The following is a 9,393-nucleotide window of genomic DNA, read 5'->3' as shown; positions in this document are numbered from 1 at the left end:
TATATGTTAAAATTGTCGGCACATTAAGTGGGAATATTGTTACGTTGGTATTACGCCTCCTTGCTTCATCTATGTTATTGTCGTGTATGAGGCATGGACTATATTTGTGCTGTGGTTCCTTTTGTGTGTGTATGCTACGCTACACATTTATGTGAATGCAACAGTTATGAACTGTGTAGTTCTCGTTTGTTGTTGCTATCACAAACACCAGCACATTCTAGGATCTACTTAGAAACACGCCGTCGAAGAGTTTAAAATTTTGGGATGTAACAACTGGTATGAGATAAAAATGACCTGTTGGCAGTGATGCGCATCTAGAAGAGCAGTGTAGTAATGGCGTTTGAATAAATGATTTTTGGAGGACAATGTAGAATATTAAGAAACATAGCAATATCTATCTTGTCAAGCGCTGGCATGATCGGTACCCATTACATCAACATACCGAATTTTAAATGGGTAAGTATGTCAACGAATCAGTATGGTTTCGTGATCGGGAGAAACTCGGTTTGCCCTCTTCACACATGATATACTGAGAACTATGGATAAGGGGCAACAGGCAGATTCCACGTTTCTCGATTTCGTAAAGCATTTGATCAGGTGCCCCATTGCACCCATTGCAGGCTGTTAAGAAAGGTACGAGCATATGGAATAAGTTCACAGATATGTGCGTGGCTCGAAGACATCTTCAATGATAGAACATAGTATTTGTTCATCAGAGACAAGGGTATCGTCAGGAGTGCATAAGGGAAGTGTGATAGGACGACCGTTGTTCTCTAAATAGACACATGATTTGGCGGACAGGTTGGAATGCGGTCTGTGGTTGTTTGCTGATGATGCCGAGGTGTACGGTAGGGTGTCGAAGTTGAGTGACTTTAGGAGGATACAAGGTGACTTAGACATGATTTCTAGTTGGTTTAATGAATGGAAGTTAGTTCTAAATATAGAAAAATGTAAGTTAATGCAGACAAATAGGAAAAACAAACCCCAAATGTTCGTATACAACATTATTAGTGTCCTGCTTTACACAGTCACCTCATTTAAATATCTGGAGGTTATGTTGCAAAGCGATATGAGATGGAACGAACATGTGTGAACTGCGGTAGGGAAGAAGAATGGTCGACTTCGGTTTATTGGGAGAATTTTAGGATAGAGTGGTTCACTTGTTCAGAAGTCCACATGTAGGATGCTGGTGCGACGTATTCTTGAGTATTGCTGGAATGTTTGGGATCCATACCAGGTCGGATTGAAGGAAGACATCGAAGCATTTCGGAGGCGGGGGCTGCTAGATTTGTTATAGGTAGGTTCGAGATGCTTTGGGAACTCAAATGGGAATCCCTGGAGGGAAAGCGACGTTCCTTTCAAGAAAACTATTGAGAAAATTTAGAGAACCGGCATCTGAACCTGACTGCAGAACGATCCTACAGCCGCCAACATACACTGCACGTAAGGACCACGAAGATAAGATACTAGAGATTAGGGCTCATTTGTAGGCATATAGGCAATCGTTTTTCCCTCCCTCTATTAGCGAATGGGACAGGAAAGGAAATGACAAGTAGTCGCACAGGATACCCTCTGCCACGCACCATACGGTGGCCTGCGGAGTATCTATGTGGATGTAGATGTAGACGTAGATGGAGCCATAGTGACATCGTCAAAAGATGAACACACGATACGATTAATCTGTGTTAACTGTGTAGGAACCAAAACGGCGGTGCGCTAGATTGGTATGTATACAATCAAGGAAAAAGAATCGCAACTCCAAGAAGGAGTTAGCCACGTAAGCGAAAGTTAGTTGACCTGTGTCTACATCTGAAAGATGGTGTCCATTCAAATTTCGCGCCACTCGCTGTTAATACGGCCGCGAGCATCATTTACCTCTAAGACTGGGCGTGGTGAATTGATGTTAAGCAAGAATGCTTTCAAGGCGACGAAGACGGCATTATCAACACTTCACTACGTTTGAACGAGGTCGTGTAATGTAGCTACAGGGAGTCGGATGTTCATTCTACGATACTGCAGAAAGACTTGGCAGGAATGTAGCCACAGCACATGATTTGTGGTAGGGTGGTCACGGGAATATATAGTCGCAAGAAGATCAGGTTCTGTAATGCCTCGTGACACTGTCGAGAGGGAAGACCATCGTTTTAGGAGTATGGCTCTTGCGCATCGTTCTTCATCTGTAGGAGCAAATGGAGCCCAGCTGGCACCACTGTGACACAAGAAACTATTACAAATCGTTTGCTTAAACACCTGTTACTTCGACGCAAGACGTGGCGGTCAGGATTTTTGCTACAGCGGGATGTCTTCGAGATCATCGCATATCTTTGAAAGAGTGCGTCCAAGCAGCGTCGACGTTAGGCGTGTCTCGATGCACCTGGATAAAACTTCGAACATCTCCTGTAGTGGGAGTCCATTTGTAGCATGTGAATAAATCACTGCTACGCCCTTTTAGTATCCCCGGATAGCCTTTGCTACCTCTGGTTTGTATGTGATCGTTGTATACCCGATGTGCGATGTCTGTTTGTAAACGTTTATTGAATCACCATAGGAGAACCAATGGTCAGAATGACGCCAAATTTGAACAGCACATTATTGATCTAGGGCGAAACGTCATGGAACAATAAAAAAAAAATACCAACAGGTGGCCCTAAGCGATTTCAGTCTTCCTCAGCGTATTCCGCTGATAAATTCTTCTCGGGTTATCAGCCGAGTGGTGGCGTCGTCTTGTCGCAAAGTTTCAATGTGATTCGTACTCATCATATTCTCGTGGTAGTGTTATAAAACGATGATTTACCTTAAGTATGGAAAGTCAGTTTTAGTTGAGTGCATCATAACATTTTATTTAATATCGATCGTAGGATTTTTTTTAAAATTGAGAGTAGAGTAACGTACTTCTTTGATTTGCATGTTTATGTAGTTGTTACATAATATACTGTTGACTAAAACTGAGTTACAGATAATTCAATTTTTGTTTAAAATAAATGCCAAAGTGTAATCAGATCTTTTCTCATTTTGACATTTCGATGTATAGATTCATGAAAACAAATTATGTTCGAAAATTTATTTCCCCAAATGAATTGGCATAATATTTGAAATGTATAGGAATTATTGGATGATTCTACGTTAGAAACTACATGCGAAACACTGTATCTGCTCCTATATTGCTAATGTACTATCCATTTAGTGATTACCATGTACGCTGCTTTAATATTTCGCCAAATCTCGATTCCATCTGAAAATAAGACGACAGTAATCGTATTAGTAATTTAACATCTCAACAATAATATAGATAAAATTCTACTTAACTGAAAACTAAACACAAATTTCTGAATAAAGAGCCTGGGACAGCTGTAAAAAGAAATGTTTCTAATTATTACATCCGTAGTATTACATTACCAGCTACTTAAAATACTTCACTGATTAAATCTTCTCAGTTATCAGATGAGTGGCATTGCCCTGTAGAAGAAGCGATTCAACGAATTTTCCCCTGAATATGACAAGTAGGAAACTCATTGGGATGTTGCGTCCAAAAGATACCGATAATCGGAAAATTGCAATCTCTTGAAAAGCAGTTTCAGTTTTTTTTTTTTTTTTTTTTTTTTTTTTTTTTTTTTTTTTTTTTTTGCTTGAAATCAAAGTCATAAATACAGTCACGGTAGTCACCTGGAAACGGGGGTCACCGAGCAAAAGCTGAAAACTGGGCCTCTCGCCCACGACTGTCACAGTTCCAAACCCACCAGAAAGTTGATCACAGCTTGTCTTTCACAACCCCCTCCATTCTCATTCCCCCCATTTAGCCCCCCTGCTCCGCCACACACGCACGCAAAATCTCTGTCTCTCTCTCTCACACACACACACTACCCCATTACATTGTCTGCACTTTAAAATGGTAGACTATCCACTCCGTCTTGAGGCCACGAGTGGCCTACCGGGACCATCCCACTGCCATGTCATCCTCAGTGGAGGATGCGGATAGGAGGGGCGTGGGGTCAGCCCACCGCTCTCCCGGTCGTTACGATAGTATTCTTGACCGAAGCCGCTACTAATCGGTCGAGTAGCTCCTCAATTGGCATCACGAGGATGAGTGCACCACGAAAAATGACAACAGTGCAAGGTGGCCAGGATGGACACCCATCCAAGTGCCCACCACGCCCGACAACGCTTAACTTCGGTGATCTCACGGGAACTGGTGTAACCAGTGCGGCAGGTAGACTATCCAAGGACAACTTTTTCAGGAACAGGATTTATATTTTAACCGCAGGCTAACCGAAATATTACCTTATAAATATATGCACTGACATACAAGTACTTAAGACAAATCTGCTTGCAATAAAATTTGCCATAAAAAATGTACACCAACCACATAAAATCTAAATGAAAATCGAAATTAAAACTTCAGCTGTATAACATCTGTTTTCATTCTGAATAAATCCATTAAGAATTGGTTATTTACCTCTCATAATAACGTTACAAAACAAGTAATATTGCATTGCAAACAAAACACAATTAAAATTTTTTTTCGATGTCCCGTGTCGTATATTCTGTCAGTAGTGAGCTCTGTCCGCAGAAAGCGTTTTTCTTGCTGATTTACGTGAAAGTTTGCTGTCCTTGGTGCTGAACTGCTTGCGATTAGCTTCATTGCTACCGGCGGGTGGTTCATTGGAGAAGGGTTCTGATTCCTCCTTGTGACTGTAATGTGTGTACTTAGTAAACTAATACTTTGTAATTCAAAAATTAATTTCATAGTTTTTATAACTGGAAAACTGCCTCTTAGTTCATGAATATTTATATTTCGTGCTCTTTCACTTCTGACTATCATGCCACACTATACAAGATAAATGTTGTTTTTCGTTGCATAATGTATTATTCAATTATTTTTGTCTTGGATAAAGCAGTATTAGCTTTCCCTACAGTCGGTGCTACCAGTACATACATGAGGATGCCTGGTACACGTCAGGGGAATTACGTTTTGCTAATAGCATCTCCGACAAGTCTTGTACACGAGACAGGTTCAACATTTCCCCAAACCACTAACACAAGTTGGAAGCTTCGTGAGATAGTATCACGTTCGGAAGCTGTTTGTGTTAGCACCTTCCTGTCTACAGATCCAGTTATCTGATATTCAAGTGCAAATGAATATTGATGTTTGATGTGGGAAAACGAAGTAAATGATTCACATTTTTCGGAGGATTGCCTGAATCATCTTTCATTATGTTATCATATCGGACCAGTTAACACGTGGGAGTTTACTGATGTGTTACATCATAGCAGAAGCTGGTGAGCCAATGTATACTGGCCAGCTGCTTCATAGAGTGTTTTTCCACCTTTGGGTTCGTCAAGTGCTAAACCCTCTGCCAGGCACTTAAATGTGATTTGCAAAGTATCCATGTAGATGTGGATGTAGATGTAGGTTTCTCGAAGCACGCGTCACCACATGTCTTCGCAGAGACCGCGCAATTCCCATATATTACAATCGCTTCTACATCTACATCTACATGGTTACTCTGCAATTCACAGTTAAGGGCCTAGCAGAGGGTTAATCGAACCATTTTCATACTACTTCTCTACAAATCCACTCTCGAATGGCGCGTGAAAAAGGAATAACTAAATCTTTCCGTTCGAGCTCTCATTTCTCTTATTTTATTATGATCATCATTTCTCCCTACGTAGGTGGGTGTCAACAAAAAATTTTCGTATTCGGAAGAACAAGTTGGTGAATGAATTTTCATAAATAGACCTCACCGTAAAGAAAACCGCCTTTGTTTCAGTGACTGCCACCCCAACTCGTGTGTCATAACAGTGCCTCTCTCACCCCTATTGCGCGATAACACGAAACGAGCTGCCCTTCTTTGCACTTTTTCGGTGTCCTACGTCAATCCTACCTGGTAAGGATCCCACAACGTGCAGCAGTATTCCAGCAGAGGACGGACAAGTGAGTTTGTCGCATCTTGTAAGTGTTCTGCCAACAAAGCACAGTCTTTGTTTCGCCTTCCCCACGATATTATCTATGTGGTCTTTCCAATTTTAGCTGCTCGTAATTGTAATTCCTAGGTATATAGTCGAATTGACGGCCCTTAGATTTGTACTATTTATCGTATAGCCAAAATTTATCGGATTTCCTTTAATACGGAGATGAACACACTAAGCAGATTCAAAAGGATTTAGGTTGTAGTAGGTACTGGGTTGATCTCGCACTTTTCTTTGTTTAGTACCATTTGCCACTTTTCGCACAATATAGAAATTCTCTCTAGATAACTTTGTAATTGGGATTAACAGTCTGATGATTTTGATGATGATGATAAGGTCCGATACTCCGAGGAGTGTAAGGGGACGATGCGGGAGACCCGCACCGCTGTACTAAGCAAGGTCCTAGTGGAGGTGGTTTGCCATTGCCCTCCTCTTACAGTAATGGAGATGAAAAATGATGATGAAGACAACACAACAACACCCACTCATCTCGAGGCAGGAAAAATCCCAGACCCCGCCGGGACTCGAACCCATGACCCCGTACCCGGGAAGCGAGAACGCTACCGCAAGACCTCGAGCTGCGGACCTGATGATTTTAATAGACAGTAAATTACAGCGTCATCTGCAAACAATCTAAGAGCGCTGCTCAGATTATCACTCAAATCAATTATGTAAATCAGGAACAGCAGAGGGGCCTATGACACTACCTTGCGGAACGCCAGCTATTACTTCTGTTGATGGTTTACCGTCTGTCTCTATGAACGGTGACCTATCTGAGAAGAAATCATGAATCCAGTCACACAACTGAGACGATACTCCATATGCATGCAATGTAATGTATAGTCGGTTGTGAGGAACGGTATCAAAAGCCTTCTGGAAATCTAGGAAATTGGAATCGATCTTAAGTCCCTTGTCGACAGCACTCATTACTTCATGGGAATAAAGAGCTAGCTAGCCGTGTTGCACAAGAAAGAATGTTTTCTTAATCCGTATTGGTTATGTATCAATAAGTTACTTTCTTCAAGGTGATTCATAATGTCAGAGTACAATATATGCTCCAAAATCCTACTGCAAGTAGAGGTCAGTGACATGGGTTACTTCTACTTCCTTTCTTGAATATTCGTGTGACCTGTGCTGCTTTCCAGTCTTTAGGAACAGACGTTTCGTCAAGTGATCGGTTGTTGTGATTGCTAAAAGAAATAATAAAAAAAATTAAAAAGTGTGTGAAATCTTATGGGACTTACCTGCTAACGTCATTAGTCCATTTAGCTTACACACTACTTAACATAAATTATCCTAAGGAGAAGCACACACACCCATGCCCGAGGGAGGACTCGAACCTCCGCCGGGACCTGCCGCGCAGTCCACGACTGCAGCGCTTAGACCGCTTTTTTTTCTCTGTCCACTTTTTTCCATCCATCCTTTTTTCAGCAATCCAATTTTTTATTAACCACTTTTATTTTACTTTTATTTTTTATTTACTTTTGTATTCTTTGTATTTTTAGGACGGTCAAGGCGCCGTACACGCCGCACTAGCAGTGGGGTCTATTCACGGCACTGGCAGTGCGTCGAGGCCCAAACCCCTCCCACCCCTCCTTCATGTTCCCTGTTGGGTCATAGCACTAAGTGTGCAGAAATCTTAACACAAATATTGCCATTCTCCGATGTGAGAAAGACAAAGAAACGTCTTCTCTGAGTAGAAACTGAACACTGATAAAAAAAACTTAACAATTCTTTTCGAATCACACAAATACTTTGGAAGTCGAACACGAGTAATTTTGAACAAAGTGTCCTGAAAAAAAGAAAAAAAATTCCGGAAGCAAGATAATAGTAAATAATAATAAGAAACCAAGTGACTTTTAATTTAGTTCTGTTCGTTCTCGTTCAAGGTGTTGTAGTGGTTCCACATATTTAACCAACACCCATTTTTTCAAAACTGATATTCAGCATGTTGCCGTAGTGCTTCTTGTGGTTGCGATACGTGCTGATTTTTGCATATTCACACTTCATGTAAACGCGGAATTCTATCTCGTTGTCCGACCCAAGTGTGTGGATGGCATAACTAACATATTTTCCCAGTAACCAGCTAATGGCTTTGGTTTTTAATTTCGTAACGTATGTCATGTCTGGTATCAGGAGGAGCGATGGCGTTATGTATTCGGTACAGGATCTGATGAGAAAAGCGATTTGTTGCCTGATCCAATTCCAGTTATGCACAGTGCCACCACAGGTGAATCTGTGGCTGAGTGTATCCACCAGATTGCATTTTCCACAAAGGTGTGTCTGGTTTAAACCGATCCCATATAGGCTCTCGTTGGTGCTGATGACATTATTAACTGTTTTGTACCATACGGAAATAGCGTCTGTAGATAGCTCGGCATAGTTGATGTTCCACCATACAGCTTTCTAGTCACAATTTGGGAATTTCGTTTCAATTTTGTTTCTACCCTCATTTACCTTCCTTTCAAGTATGATGTCGCGCGCTGCGATACGTGTGTTGCTTCTAATTTCGTCACTAAGATGACTTGCTTCGAGGAAAAAGTTCCTCACATACTGCAGACGGGTATTGATCCTTCGCACATCAATCGGTGCTTGCTGGCTATGGGGTGTTACAGCCTCAAAGAGCTTTGCCGTTATACATTGTGGAAGTTCTCTGAGGATATGGGAAGTCCGTTAGAGGAACAGAGCAGATGCTTTGTAGCGAATATCCACCAAACCGAGGCTCCCGTTTCTGACATCCAGTATAACGGTAGTCGCACCAATCCTGAATATGTCTCCTTGCCATAAATAATTAGTAACAGTGGACATGATGCCTTTCGCTACTACTTTAGGGATTGGAAATACCTGCGCAGTGAAATACGCTTTAGACAAAACGCAGGAGTTGATGAATCTGACTTTTTGCACCAGGTCCATAGTTCGATGGATGTTCTCCATTACAGCACCATGAACTTTCCTCCTAGTTTCCGTCCAGTTAAAAGCAGCCATCCTCATCGGACATGCCATCAAGGTTATTAACAAAGTTTTGTGTTTGTTGTCTTGTTTTGCCCATGCCAGCCGAAGGTGATCTAGGCCCCGTAGATTCAATATTTCACTTTTGTTTTCATTTGCTGTCGCTCCCGACGCTAGACAATACCTTTGGATTTCTCTTTCCAGTGTAACTGTCTCCTCCTTATTCCTTATTACAACGCCCACGTCATCAGCATAAGCTCGTATGACAGTTGTCTCACCACTCAATGTTATGCCTGTTAATCTTGCGTGCACAGTGCGGAGGAAGGGCTCTAAAAATACGGAAAATAAAAACATACATAAGGGACTGCCCTGTGGAACCCCTCGCCTTATCGGTATGGGTTTAGATGTTTGGCCATTGATTGCTATTTTCGCATTTATACCTGTTGCAATATTCCTTAGCATGTTCACAATCTGGGG

General features: G+C 41.6%; 1 long non-coding RNA gene across 2 annotated transcripts in view; it reads right to left on the bottom strand.

Moving 5' to 3' along the window:
* Positions 1-3,046: 3,046 nt before the first annotated feature.
* LOC126354299 (uncharacterized) overlaps positions 3,047-9,393 on the bottom strand; it is a 68,167-nt gene continuing 61,820 nt past the window's right edge. For both annotated transcript variants that reach the window (XR_007565291.1, XR_007565290.1), the window contains exon 4: positions 3,047-3,232. This is a non-coding gene — a long non-coding RNA (uncharacterized LOC126354299). The remainder of the gene's footprint in view (positions 3,233-9,393) is intronic.

This window comes from Schistocerca gregaria, chromosome 3 (assembly GCF_023897955.1).
Source record: "Schistocerca gregaria isolate iqSchGreg1 chromosome 3, iqSchGreg1.2, whole genome shotgun sequence".
NCBI lineage: Eukaryota > Metazoa > Arthropoda > Insecta > Orthoptera > Acrididae > Schistocerca > Schistocerca gregaria.
The sequence above is the reverse complement of the archived record's forward strand: the minus strand, read 5'-3'. Positions and strand labels throughout refer to the sequence as shown.